The 19235-nt window shown below is 40.7% G+C and overlaps 1 protein-coding gene across 4 annotated transcripts in view; it reads right to left on the bottom strand.

Annotated features, from left to right (window-relative positions):
* Positions 1–19235, bottom strand: part of dtnba (dystrobrevin, beta a) — a 279394-nt gene that overhangs the window by 224317 nt on the left and 35842 nt on the right. The gene's annotated exons all lie outside the window — the stretch shown is intronic.

Here is a 19235-nt window from a genome sequence, read left to right as displayed (position 1 = left end):
AAACCTAATGAGCACTAATGCCATGGAAGATAAGTTTCTGGAGTTCGGGACAGTTTGCTAGAACAGAATGCGGAGGAAGCGACTGGAGAAACAACTATTTTAGATCCAGTATTATGTAACCAGAAAGGACTAATGAATAATTTTGTTGTGAAAGGACCTGTAGGGACAAGCGACCATAATACGATAGAATTTTACATTATGTTTGAAATTGAGGTAGTTCACAATTTGAACAAAGGAAATTAAGGTATTAGGGGCAAATTGGAAGAGGTTGATTGGGAAAATACATTACAAGGGATGACTGTACAAATGCAGTAGATTCAAGAATTATCACATAGTTTACAGCAATTATACTTTCCTTTAAAGCACAAAGACCCAAAAAGAAGTCAGTCAACTGTGGCTCACAAACAGAGTTAAGGGTTGTGAGAGATTTAAAGAAAAAGCCTATGAAGTTGCCAGAAATATTCATAAACATGAGGACTGGGAGCATTTTAGAATACAGCAACAGACAACCAAGAAACTGATAAAGAATGGGAGAACAAAATATGAATCTAAACTAGCAACACCCAAAAATTGGACCATAAAGCTTCTAAAGATATGCAATAAGGAAATGTATTGCTAAGACAAATTTGGGTCTGTTACAGTCAAGAATGCAGAATGGGGAACAGAGAAATGGCAGAGAGGCTAAATGATTACTCTCTGTCTGTCTTCACTGAAGAAGATACAAGAAATCTCCCAGAATTAGAGGTCTAAGGGACGAGGAAAAATGAGGAATTGAAGGAAATTTGTATTAGTAGGAAGGCTGTATTGGAGAAATTAATGAGATTGAGGTTGATAAATCCCCAGGATCTGATGATCTGCATCCAAGAGTGTTGAAAGAGGTAGCTCTGGAGATAATGGATGCATTGGTGATCATCTTCCAAAATTCTATAGATTCTGGGATGATTCCTGCAGATTGGAAGGTAGTTCCCACTATTTAAGAAGGGAGGAAGAGAGAAAACAGCCAACTACAGGCCTTACATCAGTAATAGGGAAAATGCTACAATCTATTATAAAGAATGTGATAAATGAACGCTTGAATAATAATGACCTGATTGGGCATAGTCAGCATGGATTTATGATTGGGAAATCATGTTTGACAAATATGTTGGAGTTTTTTGAGAATGTTACTAACAGAATTGATAAAGAGGAGTTGGTAGATGTGATATACTTGGATTTTCAGAAGGCTCTCGATAAAGTCCCCCACAGGAGGTTGGTTAGCAAAATTAAAGCACATGGGATAGGAGGTAATAAATTGGCATGAATTACCGATTAACAGGCAGAAAACAGAGTAGAAAAAAATCAAGTCATTCTCACATTAGCAGGCTGTGACCAATGGAGTGCCACAGGGGTGAGTACTCAGGTTCCAGCTGTTCACAATATATATCAATGATTTGGATGTGGGGAACCAAATGTGATATTTCCATCAACACTAATGACACAAAGCCAGGTGGGAGCGTGTGCTGTGAGGAAGATACAAAGCGACTTCAAGAGGATTTGGACAAACTTGGTGAATGGCCAAGAGTAGGGCGGATGTAATATAATGTGGAAAAATAGTGAGGTTATCCACTTTGGTAGGAGGAACAGATGTGCAGAGTATTTCTTAAATGGGAAGAGATTAGAAAGTGTAGATGTACAAAGGGTGTGGGTATCCTCATCATTAAATCACTGAATGCTAGCATGCAGGTGCAGTGGGCAAGTAGCAAGATGAATGGTCTGTTGGCCTTTATAGATTTGACTAAAGAAGTCGTGAATTCTTGCTTCAACTGTATAGAACCTTGCTTACATCACATCTGGACTACTGTGTGCAATTTTAGTCCCCTCCCCTGAGGAAGGATATTAATGCCACAGAGTGCAACAGAAGTTCACTAGACTTGTTCCTAGGATAGCAAGACTGTCCTATGAAGAAAGATAGGGGAAACTAGGCCTATATTATCTAGAGTTTCAAAGAATGAGAGGTGATCTCATTGAAACATATAAAATACTTTAAGGGATAGGCAGAGTAGATGCAGGTAAGATGTTTCCCCTGATTGGGGAGTCTAGAATCAGGGAACAAATTTCAAAATATGAGGGAAGCTACTTAGGACCAAGATGAGGAGAAATTTCATCACACAGAGGGCTGTGAACCTTTGGAATTCTCTACCCCAGAAGATTGTGGAAGCTCAGTCATTGAGTATGTTTAAAGTGGAGGTTGACAGATTTTTAAGTAGCAATGCACAAAGGAATATGGGGACACTAAGAAAAAAGCATTGGTGGGCGATCAGCCATGATCATACTAAATGATGAGCTGACTCGACGGGCTAACTGTCCTAGCCTTGCTCCTATTTCCTACATTCCAATGTTCATAAATAGATCCAATAAATCCCCTAAGGAACTCAGGAGAATCTTCTTTACCCAGAGGGTAGTTAGGAACTTGCTGCAACAGTTAAGGTGCATGTATTTAAAGGTTTGCTTGTTAAGAATAAGGAGGACATGATACTAAAGCTGGATGAGATAGGAATGATGAAGGTGAAGCACAACCACTGGCACAGCACAGCTAGGCCGAGTAGCCTGCTTCTGCACTGCAACTACTAAATTACTCTATCCTGAAAAGGGCACACAGCTTACTCCAAGTATGAGACAACAACCATGAGCTTTAATCCCTTTCCAGCCACTAGTTAGGATTACTTCATCATAACAATCCACACACAAGAAAATGGGAATCAGTGAATTTTAAAATTGGGCAGAATTTTACGGCCTTGCTCATCCCGAAACCATAAAATCCTGCCCGAGGTCAACGGACCTTCCCATTGTCTGCCTCCCACCCGCTCTGCTTCCCGCGGCAGGCGGGGCAGTAAAATTCCGGCATTGTGTGTTTTAATAGCTTAGAAGGAGAGGATGTCAGGAGAATATTTATTTGCGAGAAAAATATGATAATTTAATATGACTCTTAACCGAGTTTGTCTTCTTTGACGCAAAAGAGCTGGTCAGCTCAAATTTAGTTGGGCTGTGAACATATTCTTCCATCAGGAAATTTGGTCAACTCATCAGCTAGATTAACACATTTGAATCAGTGTCACATAACATGGCTTTATTGATAGAGTACCATAATAAGTACCATTTCAACCAAGCCACTATTAACCAAGAATAGAGTAACAATAATAGTTTTAACAAGTAGCTCCCTCCCAAAATAGTTTTCATTCGTTTTGATGAAAAAAGCCCTTTGCAAAACAAATTTAATTGTTTGTTCTCAATGTCTAGTCCTTAAATCAAAGAACCTGAACCATGAACTTCAGGTGAATGATAAATTCCTGTTCGTCTTCAGGCACAAATTCACTGTTCTCTCAGAAGTCTGCTGATCTGAAAAATATTTGCCAAAAAATAGCTACAGAAATGCCTGAGGGACTATGTTTACAGGCTCTGATGAAAGACAGAGGAAAATGAAAAGAGAAACCTATCCATTTGGAACTTTGTTGCCTTCACGATGCAGCATAAATTTTAAAAATTGAATAATTCCACTGGTGTAAACTTATATGTACAAAGTATTTGTTTTTAATAACATTTTCTTTATGTTGCAGAAGTAGATCCAATTATTTTATGACGGGTAGCTGATGTCGAGAGTAGAACAGCGGTTTGCTTAAATAGCAACTCCTGCTTTTAGTATAAATTGGGTTTTAATTAACTCATTTTCCATGGAGAAATAATTATAAAACATTATTCACTGCATTCCAATTGCACTCTAACATTAATGCCTCAAAACACAGCATTGTGACATGAAGTGGTCCTCGCTGCCTGCTGTTGATTACACGAGAAACCAAGGAGCAATCGATTAAAGCAGAATTGGCCTTGGGGGTTATGTCACTGCAAAGTGAATGCTCAGAATCTAAGAAAGATCTCAGTCCTGCACACTGAACATTAAGAACTGCTCACGTTTTACAGTAGGACAGTTATAATCAACACATGCTGACAGCAATTGTTTCAATGTTGATGTTAAAATCAGACATTTGATTCTCAAATATGATCTTCAATTCAGAGAAACAGGCCATTCAGCCCCTTTGGCCCATGCCAGTGTTCATGCTCCCCGTGAGCTTCCTCCTTCCTTCTCTGTCGAGTCCCATCAACATATCCTGTTTACTTTTCTTTCATATGCTAATTTAGCTTCCCCCTAAATTCATCTAAGCTCTCCACCTTAAATTATCATTGTGGTAACATTCTGATTAACCACGTTAGTAAAAAAAAAAGGTTTTCCCCAGTTCCCTATTCAATATGTTAGTGTCTTTATTTATTGCCCTAATTCAGGTCTTGCCTGCAAATGGAGATATATTTCTCTGCCCACCCTCTCATTCTTCCACTTCTCTCCAGATCACCCTTCAGTATTCCCTTATCTACAGAAACGAGGCCCGGCCTGTTTAACCATTCTCGATGGGTATTACCTCTCGGTTCTGGTGTCATTCCAGTAATTTTTATTTGCATCATGTCCTGTGCGTAGTTTTGGTGCAATATGGAAATCAGAACTGTCTGTTGTACTCCAAGCGTATATCCAAAGTTATCTACAATTTAGCCAGCAAGTCCACCACTCTCACTGATAACCATCTGAAGCCGAACCTGAGCCAGCCTTGGTATCACTTTTCACTGAAACAAGCTTTTGATTGCTTATCCATGCCATGGCCTCGATCAGCCACTTCCACCTGTTTGTCTGCTGCTGAATCATCTTTGTTCAAGCTTGATGCCTTGTCTACAGCAATAGAAAAGAATGTCCAATGTCACTGGATATCCAGGGCTGTGAAGTAACGAACAGCATATGAAGTAAATTTGCATAATGAAATGAAGATACTGCCTTAGTGAAGGTATGCCTGGATGCTGATCATCAATCTGAGCGGCTGCAGTAACCAATCATCATTCATATTTGGAGGCAGAGACACAGCCACCTGTCTCCCAGTCTGGAATCCTAGCTTGGCAACAAGTGGATGGAGACCTGTGTTGTCTGCTTGCATTTTTTCCCTCCTTTAGCTTTGTACATCATGTGTTCAGCCCTGTCGCTTCAACCTCAATAAGAGCCATGAATCCATTATTGTCCTTTATGATTCTTTCCAAAGGCTATCAGAACTGTTGCCTCCTCATCCTGACCACACATGATTTGATGGTGATGTCACTGGGGTGTTTCACAGGATCCCGCTTTAGTTTCATTTTCTACTCTGTACAGACAACATCTCCTACAATAAACCTGTTGTTGTTATTCTGAGTCTACTTGTGCAAGCCACATCCTTTTCTTTTTATTTAAATCCACAACCCCTTAAATAGTTAGCACATTGCATTGATTTGTTCACTTTGAAGACCATGTTCTCAACCACAATGTTGCATCCCACTTCCGAAAGTATATGGAGGCATATCTGGTGCAGAATTGGTTTAGCCATCCATTGCCAGATCTGATTGGACCACATCTGGTGTCATTAGACCTCATTCCACTTGATCAAAACCAATCATGTCCTTTCCAATGGGTGAAGTTAAAACTGTCTCCTTGGCATCAGCTTGCACAATTACATGACTACCCAATTCGACAGCACCACCATTTCCAAGGCCTCCAATTCAGCTGTACACCTCGTCTCACATTCAATTTTGGACAAGCCACAATTTCCTCTAATTATACATTGGAAAGACAAACGACATCAACTTCAGTCCCCAGTAAAAGCTTCACACCCACTTCCTGATTACATCCCTCTCCTTTACCACTGTCTCGGGTTGAATTAGACATTTTGTTATCCTATTTAGCCTCATGTCTCTCCAGTGTAAAGATTAACCTTAAGATTAACTGTATCTAGCCCAGCTCAGCGCGCTTGCCGCTGAAACTCTTGTCCACATTCAGACTTCACTATTCCAATGAAATTTTGGCTGCCCTTCAATCCCCAGTGCAATGTAAACTTCTGGCCATGGAAATCTCAGCAAATCTGCAGCAAGTTCTGTTCACTTATCACTCTTGTCCTCGTGATTTATATTGGCTCACGGTAAACTAATATCTCCAATTAAAAATTATCATCCTTCTGTTTAATTCCTTTTGTAGCCTTATTCTCCTAACTCCTGCAACCTTCTCAAATCCTACAAATTCCACATTCCCAAAGCCTTAATTTATCTGCTCCTGGTCTCTTCTGTATCCACCTCCCCTTCATCTGTCCAACCCATACACTGGAATTCTCCCCTGAAACCTCTCTCTCTCTCTTCCTTTAAGACAGTCCTTATATCCCACTTCATTGACCAAACATTTGGTCACCTATCAGAATAACTTTTTTGGCTCAACATTCAATTTTGTCCAATTAAGACTTGTGACATGCCTTGGAACTTATTTAAAATCATTGAACATGCTACATAATTAAAAACAAAAACAGTGTGGGAAAAACCCAACAGGTCTGGCAGCATCTGCAGGGAGAGAAAACAGAGTTAACATTTTGAATCTGTTTGATTCTTCTTCAGATTTAAAGAGAGGGAGGGTATGTTAGATACTAAACAGTAGTCGTGACCGATTGCAACAATATGTAGCAACCTTAAGAACAAGACAGGTGGAGTGGTGTGGGAGGGAGAGGGGGAAGAAGGGAAGGTTTTTGCATTGAGAAAATACATGTACAGGATATAAAAAGGGGGTTAAGATGGAGGAGAAAGGTCACCGTCTAAAGTTGATGAACTCAATGTTGAGTCCGGAAAACTGTAATGTGTCTAATCAGCAGGTGGGATGCTGCTCCTCCAGCTTGCGTTGGACTTCACTGGAGCATTGTAGCAGGCCAAGATGGTCATGTGGGCACGACAGCAAGGTGTTGAGTTAAAATAGCATGCAACCGAACGGTTGGGGTCATACTTGCAGACTGAGCTAAGGTGTTCCATAAGGCGGTCACTCCATCTGCGTTCAGTCTCCCCAGTGTAGAAGAGCAGCACATACAGTAGACCAAATTGAAGGAATTGCATGTGAAACGCTGCTTAACCTGAAAGGGGTAATTGGGACCTTGAATGGTGAGAAGGGATATTGAACACATTCTCCCTTTATTTAATTCTGAAGAAGAATCAAACAGGTTCGAAATGTTAATTCTGTTTTCTTTCCCGACAGATGCTGCCAGACCTGCTGAGTTTTTCCAACATTCTCTGTTCTTGTTTCACATTCCAACATCCACAGTACTTTGCTCATTTTACATACCTAAATTATTTTTGCTGTACACTCTAATTGTAAGGATGGTGAGCTAGTAAGACCAAGGACTGAATTTGTAAGAGTGTTAAAATTTTATAGCAAGCTTAAAAGAATGGTACAAAATTTAACTGAAATCATGCATTGTGCTACCAAAGATGCATCTGCCCTTTATTGTACTGCACCCATTTGACTATGTTGGTAGGTTCTTGATGCGGCAATTCTGCCCAATGTCACACATAGATACAGCTAACCTGGATAAATTCCAATTGTATAATAGCATATTACTATTTACTGGAATTCCTAATATCACTTATAATATATTCCAACCGGTATTGGTAATAGTACAGCAGGTAGTTGGCAAGATACAGAATTACACCAGTGAATGTTTCCAGGAATATTAATAAGAACACTGCACAATATTTATATGCTCAAAAAATGGACTATCTGCGCATAAATCTCTCCAGGGACGAATCTAGTGACACAGAAAGATATGTAACTGTCAATGCACAGAAGATAGAATATTTATACTCCTGGATTACCTGCTGTATTCAGTGGTAGTTCCCCAGGACTGCTGTCAGCAGTTTGAAGGAACGAGCAAGTAAATTTCAAAATAATTAAATTAGGTATGTCGAATGATACAAAATGACAGAACAATTTGTAACATGTAAAACGTTGTTACTGGAAGAGAATATTTGGCAGGCAGTTCTCAATGCATACATTTTTATAAACTGGAGTCTAACATTATTATAATAATAAGGCAAATGTTTAGGATCTGCTAATATTCATATAGGCTTCGGAATGGGGCAAGATGGGATGAAAGCACCTGATCTGAATGGTGGAAGAGGTATTCTGTTCAGAGTAGCCTCCCATGAACGGTTCCCACCCTTCCTTCATACCAGAGGAGGAAATGTAATTTATTTTACAGTCTGGACACCACACATGAATTGAAGGCACAAACTCCTAAGATATTTTGGACTGCAGCAGCCTCCACTACGTTTTGGATGACAAAACCTCTCAATGGTTCCCTCCTCGGAAATGTAATAGGGCACAGCTTCTGTGGCTAATCAGCTGGACCTGACCAAGGCCCTTCTTGGCACGTTTGCTGTTGCTACATTTTTTAAGAATCTAAAGTGGAATTGTACAAAGTCACGTATCAAGTTCATTGAAAATTTCATTAAACATTCCATGTTGCTAAAATCATTCTTTTGTTGAGACGCAGATTAATAAATCAACAAGAACTATTATGACTTACAAAGATACAAAAGAGCTATCCAAACTCACATCACTTGGTCTTTTACAGTCAGTTGAGAAGGAAATTTCCATTATGACAAGTTGAGCTGGTTCAAGCTCATGTCCCAAAATGAGTGATCGAAGTACAATAACCCACAGTGCAATAAAGCCTCCACCCACTCTCCAACACTGAGCAAATTCTGCCAGTCATCACACTCTCAGTGGCCTCTCTCTGGGTTCTCTATGATGCCATGATCCAAACACAAGTGGGACTAATTTGTTTCCTCTTTCAAAGAGCAAGCACTGGTACAATGGATCAAATGGCTCTCTGTGGTGCTGTGCGATTCTATTCCTTCACCCTCCTGAGAGAATTAATACTATTTCTCTGGTCACTGGAAGAGTAAAAATCTTGCCAAAGAAGATTTCACCTGCTAACCAGCTCAACATTCTAAGAGAAGCTTCAGCAAAGCTTCTATTTATGTTTATAGACAAGAGTCGGGATTTTCTGGCCTTGCTGCAGCAGGTCCCCCAGCAGGAGATGCAGCTCGCCATTCAAATTTTGGTGGCGCTGGAAGATCCTGCCAGTAGGAGGGAGGGAAAATCGCACACAAGAAAATCCCACCAATTTCTAAAAATGTAGGAATTACTCTGCTCCCTATAAAGATAATAGCTTGGTTAACTCTGTGACCTCTTGGAGCTCAGTAGGAAGCACTGCTTAGGGTCTGTTCTTCAATGCACTGTGCCAAAAAAGGAAGTTGTCTTATAAAAGGAGTAGTTTATTCATTTTTTTTGGAGTCAAAGGGGATAGTGACATCCAACGGCTAAATGCCTTAAGAATTGAACTGAAGCTTTCAAACATTACCAGATGTTTTCATCCTTTGCTGTCACTTATTTTCATGGAAACAGCTCCAAAGATAGATAAGAAGGTTCATTGTGTCAAGACAGGTTTATTTTAGCAGTATGTACAGTTCCAATCTGTATAAATTAAAACAAAGGGCATTATAAATGTACAGTAAGACTATCAATTGAAATAATTTTTTGGAGAAGTTTATTAGTTCTTTCAAGCTCCTTGACGGCTCCTCGTCTGATCAGTTCTCATATCATTTTTTTGGGATTACAAAATAACAGGTGCACAAGATGCTCCTCTTCCTTAGGTCAGTAATAAATCAACTTTTTTCATCATATAATCCATAAGAGGAGAAGCAACTTCAACTATGACTGATAACAACCTTTTCCAGCTGCTGGAATTTTTTCTTCTTCACTCCCTGGAAGTGTTGACAACTTTGCACAAGGTAACGCTGTGGTGGATATTGTGGTAGATATCCAACGCCGGCATTCTCCACATCATGGTGGATATTGCCAAGGGTGCAACTTGCATCCAGTAACAAGCATGACTTGCCTCAGGACCCAATATTTATTTACGTGCGAGGAAGTCACTCATGGTCAAGAAAGATGGTGTAGAGGTAAAGCTGGATGTACGTGTGGAAGCAGACTCCGAGAGAGCAGATGCTTTCAAAAGCAACATGTGCATGAGGTAGGAGAGGGGAACAAAAAGTTCCTTCAGAAACTTTGCAGGTAACCATTTGGTAAAAGCAGCAAATCATTGCTCGAGATGATCTGGCCATGATTAGATAAGTAGCAGTGGAACAAAGTGATGCCAGATGGAGCTGGACAACAAAAGTGAGCCAATTTCAGCTATGGAGAAGAGTCATACGAACTTGGAACATTAACTCTGTTTCTCTTTCCACAGATGCTGTCAGACCTGTTGATTTTTTCTAGCATTTTTCTGTTTTTATTTCAGATTTCCGGCACCCACAGTATTTTGCTTTTACACAAGTGACCAGTAGAGGAGAATGGTACGGTTGTCAATGTTGAAGACTGCAAATCACTGATCTCCTTTCCCTTAAACACAAAAAATGCTCAATCTGCTGAACTAGGTTAACCTTCTGATTCATGGTCAGTTTGGTGTGCATAAATTTATGTAATATATATATGTATCTCTACTACAGAGGCCAAATGAACCCCAGTCACGGAGCAGGTTTCTGTGATTCCAGTAAGTGGAGCTTTTTTTGGTGTTCAAGGTAAATGAGATCAGCAATTTGGAAACAAGTTCCTACTTCAGAAACCTCGGACCAGCAACAAGTCCTGGAAGGTCAAAGGAAAAAGAACAACACCAGGATAAAACTCTCAACAGTGTACCATTGAAGGACAAATGTCACACTAAATCTAAAATACAGTTGCGGTTTTAATTAAATAGTGCAGTGTCATTCCCTGAAATAGCACCTTCATTCACTTTGAACCAATATCTGCAATATTGTACAAGGTCAATGTGAGAGTGGTACCTGTGACAACAGTATTAAACGTTCTGAATTGCCTTCAAATCAGGTTTCCACAACAGAACTGTTATAGAATCGCACATTCACTCTCAAACAAATAAACTTGATAGTGTTGAATATCAGAAACCCCACAGGAAGGCTAGCAAAATAGATAATGTAACTAATGACTTAGAACTTAAAACGTGCCTGCAATAGTCACAAGAAGCATTATGAGGGTCATGTTCATTTGTAAAATATTAATAGAATTTTAGAATAGTTTTTGTTCCATACGCTATATGGAAAGAAGCAAGATGTTGTAATCTTCCAAATTTACAGAATAAATGCAACTGTTCCACTTCTAATATCATAAAATTTCAGCCAACCATGAGCCTGAAGACTACAACCCAAATCACAATGTGTTAAACAGCTCGAGTGCTTGCCAAATTTATTTCCAGTCTGCAGTAAAAGCAGAATTTATATGATGATTGCCCTGCGCCTGCCAATGTCGTTAGTTGCAATTACCTTGCATATTTCTTCAACCATTTAAATGGGCTCACTGTGAAACCTGATTTCCTAATAGTCACAGTAAGAAGTCTAACAACACCAGGCTAAAGTCCAACAGGTTTATTTGGTAGCAAATGCCACTAGCTTTCGGAGCGCTGCCCCTTCGTCAGGTGGAGTGGGAGATCTGCTCACAAACAGGGCATACAGAGACACAAACTCAATTTACAGAATAATGATTGGAATGCGAGTCTTTACAGCTAATCAAGTCTTAAAGGTACAGACAATGTGAGTGGAGAGAGCATTAAGCACAGGTTAAAGAGATGTGTATTGTCTGCAGACAGGACAGCTAGTGAGATTTTGCAAGTCCAGGCAAGTTGTGGGGGGTTACAGATAGTGTGACATGAACCCAAGATCCCGGTTGAGGCCGTCTTCATGTGTGCGGAACGTGGCTATCAGTTTCTGCTCAGCAACTCTGTGCCATGTGTTGTGAAGGCCGCCTTGGAGAACGCTTTAACTTGTTGTTAGACTTCTTACTGTGTTTACCCCAGTCCAACGCCAGCATCTCCACATCATTCCTAATAGTCATCCAGCTTACTTCCAAATCACAGAATTGTTATCATTCAAAAGGAGGCCATTTGGCCCATTGGGGGCAATTCTCCCATTCCAACCCGCTAATTTTTTGGTGGTGCAGGTCGGGAGATATACACGTGCGCTGATTCGCAGGATTCGCACATGCGTTCCTGACACACCCGTATCTCCCACCGTCGGTTATCTGGCACAGTCGGGAGACCACACAGGAAACCGGCGAGAACACCAAAGAAGTCATTTTAATCTATTTTTAATGTGATTTAAATGTGATTATCGGGCCCGGGACTGAATTCTCCAGGCCCGATAGCATTTCCCACCCCCACCAGTACAAATTCACTCCGGCAAGGTTTAGAGTAGCTCCCCACTTTCAGGGAACTAGCAGGAGACCCTGCTGATATGAAGGGGGGGGCCCCCAGGGGGTCGAGTGGCGGGGGGATGGTGTCCTCTGGGCATGAGCAGCCTGACAGTGCCAGCCTGTGCCCTGTGGCAGTGCCCAGGGGGCAATGTGCCCATGCCCAAGGGGCACCTTGGCACTGCCCACCAGGCATCATGCAGTGCCAAGGTGCTCCTTGGGCATGGGCACTGCGCTTTTGTCAGGGTGGGGCTGGAGATCAGGACTGGCCTGGGAATGGTCGTGGGGCCCGCACTGCGGGGGTCCCAGGATGGCCAGCAAACTGCAGGCTGACAGTTCGGGGCCAATGCGCAGAGGCCCAGAACTGTCAGACTCCAGCGTGAATAGACACCGTCCCCAAACTTTTAATGATAATCACGATTGCGACCTCTGCATTGCAGAGTGTGGGAGATTCGAATCTGATCTCGATCAGAAAAACAATCATGGTTTACACCATGTTTCCTCTGAATTCAGCACTCAGAACTTTTTGAGAGAATCGCCCCATTGTTTCTGCACCAGCTCAGCAAACGAGCAACATGACTCAGTGCAATTCCTCTTCCTATTCCCCCTACCCCTTCACATTTTTTCTATTTAAGTAATCATCTAATGCCCTCTTGAATGCCTCGATTGAACTTGCCTCCATCACACTTCCAAGCAATGCATTCCAGACCTGAAACAATCGTTGTGTGAAAAAGTTTTTTCTCATTATATTTGCTTCCTTTTCAAATCACTTTAAATTCGTGGCCTTCTTGATCCTTTTACAAGTTTCTCCCTATCTACTCTGACCAGCCCCCTCATGATTTTGAACACCGTTATCAAACCTCCTCTTAACCTTCTTGTCTCCAAGGAGAATTCTCCCAACCTCTCCAATCTATCCTCATAACAGAAATTCATCCTCCCTGGAACCATTCTTATAAACAAAATTGAAATTAAATACCCCAGTACCTTGATGGGATTCATACCCTGTCCTACAGCATTAGCCTGGGCCACTGGATTACTGGTCCAGTAGCAATACCACTACACCATCATGTTTGGCAACATTACTTTAAAAATTGTGTCTGAAATGGACAAGCATTAAAGAGATGAAGTATTCTGGTATTAACATTGTAACATTTCCAGTGAATGATCTCACATCTGATTATTTACAAGAACATTTCCAGATTGTCATGTTCTACAATTTAATATAGCTTAATATTTCTCTAATTTAAAAGGATTGCTTATTTTTAAAAGGATAATCTATAATATCACAGAACAAGTGGATGATGTGCAAGACAGCTAAAAAGTAACATTAACTGCCACTATGAATTTAACTTTGAGTACATATTATCTTACATAATCACAGGATATAAATGACCAGCAATACTGCAGTGTAAATCTTTAATGGAGGCATTTAACCACGTATTTTCAATATCCATTAAAACAACATGGAGAGGAATGTAATAAGAGCACTTTAAGCATTTGGAAAACAAAATTAGCAGTAATTTCTGCCCTAATATATTTCTAAAGTTAATTTGACATTTGTCCTTTTCTTCCATCAAACGGAATGCAACGCAAAACATCTGAATTTATCCCCTCTGATAAACCCCTTAGTCTTCCCACTGATGCATCTAGGTGTTGCTTAAATGATTCGAGGCATTTTGTGTCCTCTGCTCTATCTCTGGGGGTCCATTCCGTGTGTCAATCATATTCATGCAAAGGAGAACTTCCTAATATCAGTGCTAAATTTGCCTTTTATGAGGTAAACATGTTGTCAGTTGTTCTACCCTTGCCGTTTGCTTAAAAGTATTATAGGTTTATCTTTTCCATACCCTTGAGTATCTTATATATTACAATATGATCACTTCTTAGATGTTCCCTCTCCAGGCTGAAGAGCCCAATTTTGTCTCGACATGATCTGATGTGATCTGACCTGATGACTGCACAGTTGATCACAACTCACTCTGACTTTCATTCAAGTGTTTTGCCTATGTAACTCAATATGCTATTGCTTTTGTTGCTCAGCCTTGGATTAGCATGGTTAAATATGAGACTGAATAAGATTCTTTAGTCTCTTTCTACTTCATCCTGAGCTATTTAAACAGCTTTCATTGTACACACATGCCACCCATTTTTCCTATTTACAGCACTTGACACTATCTAAATTGCATTTCATCTGAACATCAGTTTAAACATGTCTTTATTTAGCTCAGTTCCAGTTTCTGAACCACTGAACCATAAAATCCCCACAGGGCAGGAGGAGGCCATTCGACCTATCGAATCTGCACCAATCCGCCAAAAGAGTATCTTATCCAGGCACACCTCCCCACCCTATCCCGGTAACCCCGTGAATTTACCATGGCTAATCCACCTAACCTACACATCTCTGGACACTAAGATGCAATTTAATGTGGCCAATCTACCTAGTGTGCACATCTTTGGACTGGGGGAGGAAACTGGAACACCTGGAGGAAACCCATGCAGACACGGGGAGAACATGCAAACTCCAACAACTGTCACCCCAAGCCAGACTCAAACCCAGGTTCCAGTGCTACTGTGCCACCCCGAGTTGCTCTTAGCTTGGTATCACCTGCAAATTTCACTTATTTGCATTGAGGGGGGGGTCTGAATCCAAGGAATTGATATGGAGGAATATTATATCTACACTTTGCACTCCTAACCTGTCAGACCAATGGATAGTGGTAGTTGTTCATGTTCCAATCTAATCAAAGTCTGCAGATGTTGGAGAACTGAAGTAACAGCAGAAAATGCTGGAAATGTACAGAAGGTTAGTGGGCACATGTAGAACAATTGAGTAAAGTTACTCTGGCAGGACCCTAGTTCAGAACTGTCTGTACTTGAGAAATGTCTACACCCAAAATATAAGTTCGTCTCTTCATTCCACAGACACTGATTTGACTTGCTGGACTTTGAGCAAAATCTTTTGTTGTTTCATATTCCAATGGTTAGTTGAGAGCAGCAATGCTAAACATCTGAGAACGGTTTTACACAAATATACAATTCCGCAGGCACAATTTTTCTCCAGTAAATTGCCTCAGCAGAAATTCTTCATATGCATGGGCCTGCTATCCCTGCAAGGGGTCATCAGGGCTGAGGCCCTTCATGCCCTCAGCTGGTGTTCACATCAGTATAATTGCAGGAAGAAAGATAGACCACAGGAGAATGGGAAAGTTAATCATGCTTAACAAACAACCCCTTCATTTTGGATCAATTTTGACAACACCTAGCCAAGTTCCCAACATATCCTCAAATCCCTCCCCTCTTCCAAGAAAAATCTGCAATTGTCTCTCAAATTGCTTCATACTGCCTATTTCAGATATTTATCCGATGACATTAGCCTTGCAATGAAATAAAAACTGGATCTCAAACTTAGTCCTAACTTTCTATCTATACCCTCTCACGTGGACCCTTTATAATGGTTTGATTCACTTTCTGATGATATCCACTGTTGAGAATTGACAGCTCAACCTTCTTATGTGTTTTATCCAACAGTGAGCAGCACAAATTAAATCATCATGAACGATTACACCATTTCCTCCCACAGTCCAAAGATGTGCCGGTTCAGTTGATTGGCCAAGCTTAATAGCCCCTTAGTGTCCCAAGATGTGTAGGTTAGAGGGGTTAGTGGGGTAAATACTTGGGGTTACAGGGAACTGATCTGATGGAATTTCCCCTTAGTTTAGGGGGATTACGTGGGGTGACAAGGATAGGGTTTGGATGGGATTGTTGTCGGTGCAGACTCGATGGGCCAAATGGCCTCCTTCTGCGCTGCAGGGATTCTATTGTATGATTCTATAATTGGATTTCTTTGCATTATGCTATCATTAAATCAAACAAAATAAAAGGTCAAATAGTGAAACAATTATTACAGTTGATAGAATGCGGAAATATATGAAACAATTTTGTGGGACGGCACGGTGGCACAATGGTGAGCACAGCTGCCTCACAGCGTCAGGGCCCCAGGTTCAATTCTCGACTTGGGTCACTGTCTATGCGGAGTCTGCATGTCCAAAAGACATGCTGGTTAGGCGCATCAGCCATGCCAAATTCTCTCTCAGTGTACCCAAACAGGCGCCAGAGTGTGGCGACTAGGGGATTTTCACAGTAACTTCATTGCAGTGTTAATGTAAGCCTACTTGTCACACTAATAAATAAACCTAAATTTTAAACAATTCTGTCAGTAATATAATTATGGCCAAATTTTCATTTCCTGTATTCAAATTCACAACCATAATTACCTACATCATACATCATTAATGGCACCCCACAAACCATTTTATACTATTCCATGGTAACCTTCCAACAAACTAAATACGCCATATTTTATTTCTTTATTACGCCAATCTTTCTTTCTCTCGCTTTGATTCTAATTCACTGCCCTGCTTGGTCAGTCCATTGGTTTTTTTCTGGGTTCTTAGCTCTCACTGTGTAAAGAGACATGTTGTTGATTTCACTGTTAATTAAGGATCCAGATACTTGGTGTACTTGTCATGCTATTAACAACTCACACTTTCAGCAAGTTTCAGTGCAAAGTGCTTCGAATATGTCTGATGTCCATTGTGTTCTAAAAGTTCTTTATTTTTATTGCATAGGCTCCCAACAAATTCTCACTTTATGCATGCTTCCCATAAGACTGAGCTTTACATATTCTCAGCACTAACAACTTATTCACTTTGATCTCAGTGCTAACTTAAATTAGCGATAAATTAACCTCTCTCATAGCTGTGTGGTACGAAACAAAATTCTAGTTGACTGGTTTAATCAATGCTGACAGATGAAATAACATCACTTTGTTTTTTTTCTTTTACTTAATACTTAATCTGACCCCCTTCCTTTTCATTCAAAATTGCATGCAAAAAAATATATTTAATTTCTCTCCCAAGCATTGAACTTATTTACATATGCAAACAGGTTTTCAGTCCAGGTCAATGATGCCATGAGTGCTACTCTACATTTCTCCTGTCTGTCTTACCATCAGAGTTTGTTAATTTTAAATGTCTTACTTTGCCTGAAAAGGTTATATTATGCAGAAACCTATATAGAGGCTTGTCATTCCACATCAGACTTGCTGTGCAACAATGCTGGAATTCTGAAAAGAGTACACATCACACTGCCACTAGAAAAATTAACACACATTTAGTAATACAACTACGCCAAATCACACAGTTCTCATGCAGAGTGCTCCAGTAAATTATTTTGCATGATCTAACTTGATAAAATAAATTAGTACATTTTAAACAGAATTTCTCTTGGGCACTGCAAATACCCAGCCAAATAAATTAAACCACGGTATTTCTAAACCGGAACTGGTTCATTTTGAAGTGCCGATAATGATCAGGTTCATCCTCGAAGAGGTAGCGAGGTTGATTTTCTGCATCTATGAGTTCAATCCATTCACTATCAGGATAACAATAGCTATAAAGAAGCGAGCACCATTCCTCTATTTAATTTCAAGACCATTCACAAAAGTTTGTTCTGTCACATAATCAACATGCGCTGTAATTGCTAGCACAGTGCATTTAGAGGACTGAACACTGGTAGGCCTGCCATTGGTTCCCTCTCTGATGTCCAGGTTCAATTGGCGGTGGTTGTTAAACATCTAAGTACTGTAAATATTTTTAATTGACAGGTGAGGATGTTTGCCCAGTTATCAGCATCAGTCCAAGAAACAGAAAGACTTTCTCTTTAATAGCACAATCAAATCATAGTAATTTGATAGATGAGCTATGAAATCATGAATGATAAAATTCTCCTTTCTGTTATGAAGTCCTCATATTACCAGTTTAGCTTATTTCAACCCAGTTCCGTTAGGCATGGATCCACAGCACAAAACTTCCCTCATGTTTGTTACAATTGTCAATCTCACTCACACTTGTCACAAGAGAGCCGCTGGAGAGTGCAGGCTTCCCTGAAAATTAAATCTCCAACCCAAACCACTTTTAAACAGTTAACAACCATTCAGAAGTACCGGATTCAGGGAAGCTTTGAACTTTGACCACTTAACTCCAACTTGCTGCTCGACTCATTCTCAGTTTGGGAAATCAAAAGTCTCGTGGTTTGAATGGTTCAATTACACAAGCAATTTTAAAAAGTTGAACTGCAACTTACTTCAGATTTCAAAACTTACAAGTCGATTCCGCACATGAAAGCAAATACTTTGGTTCTAATGCTAAAGTCTGATGAGGGCCAAGTCACTGAACCGGGCTGCACACATTCAACACACAGGGTCATTACGCAACTTGTGAAATGGTTGCTAAATCACTTGAAAAGCACAAAATAATTATTGGAGATGCATCCTGTTTGGGCAGGTTTCGGCCAGCAAAGCTAATAAAATTACTTATAACGCATCCAACTGAAAACTGACGTTAGGAGAATCACTATTAATCACCAAGTAAGATAAAAGAAAAATTGTAAGATTAAAAGCCCTATTTCTAAAATTGAAAACCAATGACCCAATAACAGACGGAATGTTCCACCAAAAATTCTAAGTGTTACAAAAGTCTGAAAACCAGAGAGTTTCACTCTGTCAGCAAGCTTCTACATGCAATTTGCCCACATTGCCAATGCTTTTGGCAGCAGGAAGTTGCACACCAGTGGGGGGGGTTAAGAATTTTGGGGGAAAAATTCCACCCACTGCATACAACTCTACACAGTACAGGAGATCTGTCAACACCCACCCCATTCCCTGCTCCCATAGAGCACCCCCAGACCCTTCCCTCCCCCCCACAGACCCCCCTCCCCTTCACAGACACCCCAACAGCCGTCCCCCCTCACCCTCCTGCCTCCAAACTCCCTGGGGGCCTCAATAGCCTCTGGTCCCACCAGCGAGGTCATCACGTCTGGTCCCCATTCCTGGGGATCAGCTGCGGTTCCCGCTCGTGTGGATCTCCACCAGCGAGGTCAGAAACCTAAGTGACATACCCGGACGATAGCATTCGGAGCTCGCTAAGCCAGATTCAAATCAGCCCGTGAATAATAAAATCAACCCCACACCGCTGATTACATCAATTAAAGTGGCCTGGAGAGA

Source organism: Mustelus asterias, chromosome 5 (assembly GCF_964213995.1).
Source record: "Mustelus asterias chromosome 5, sMusAst1.hap1.1, whole genome shotgun sequence".
Taxonomy (NCBI): Eukaryota; Metazoa; Chordata; class Chondrichthyes; order Carcharhiniformes; family Triakidae; genus Mustelus; species Mustelus asterias.
This window is presented reverse-complemented; position numbering and strand designations above follow the sequence as displayed.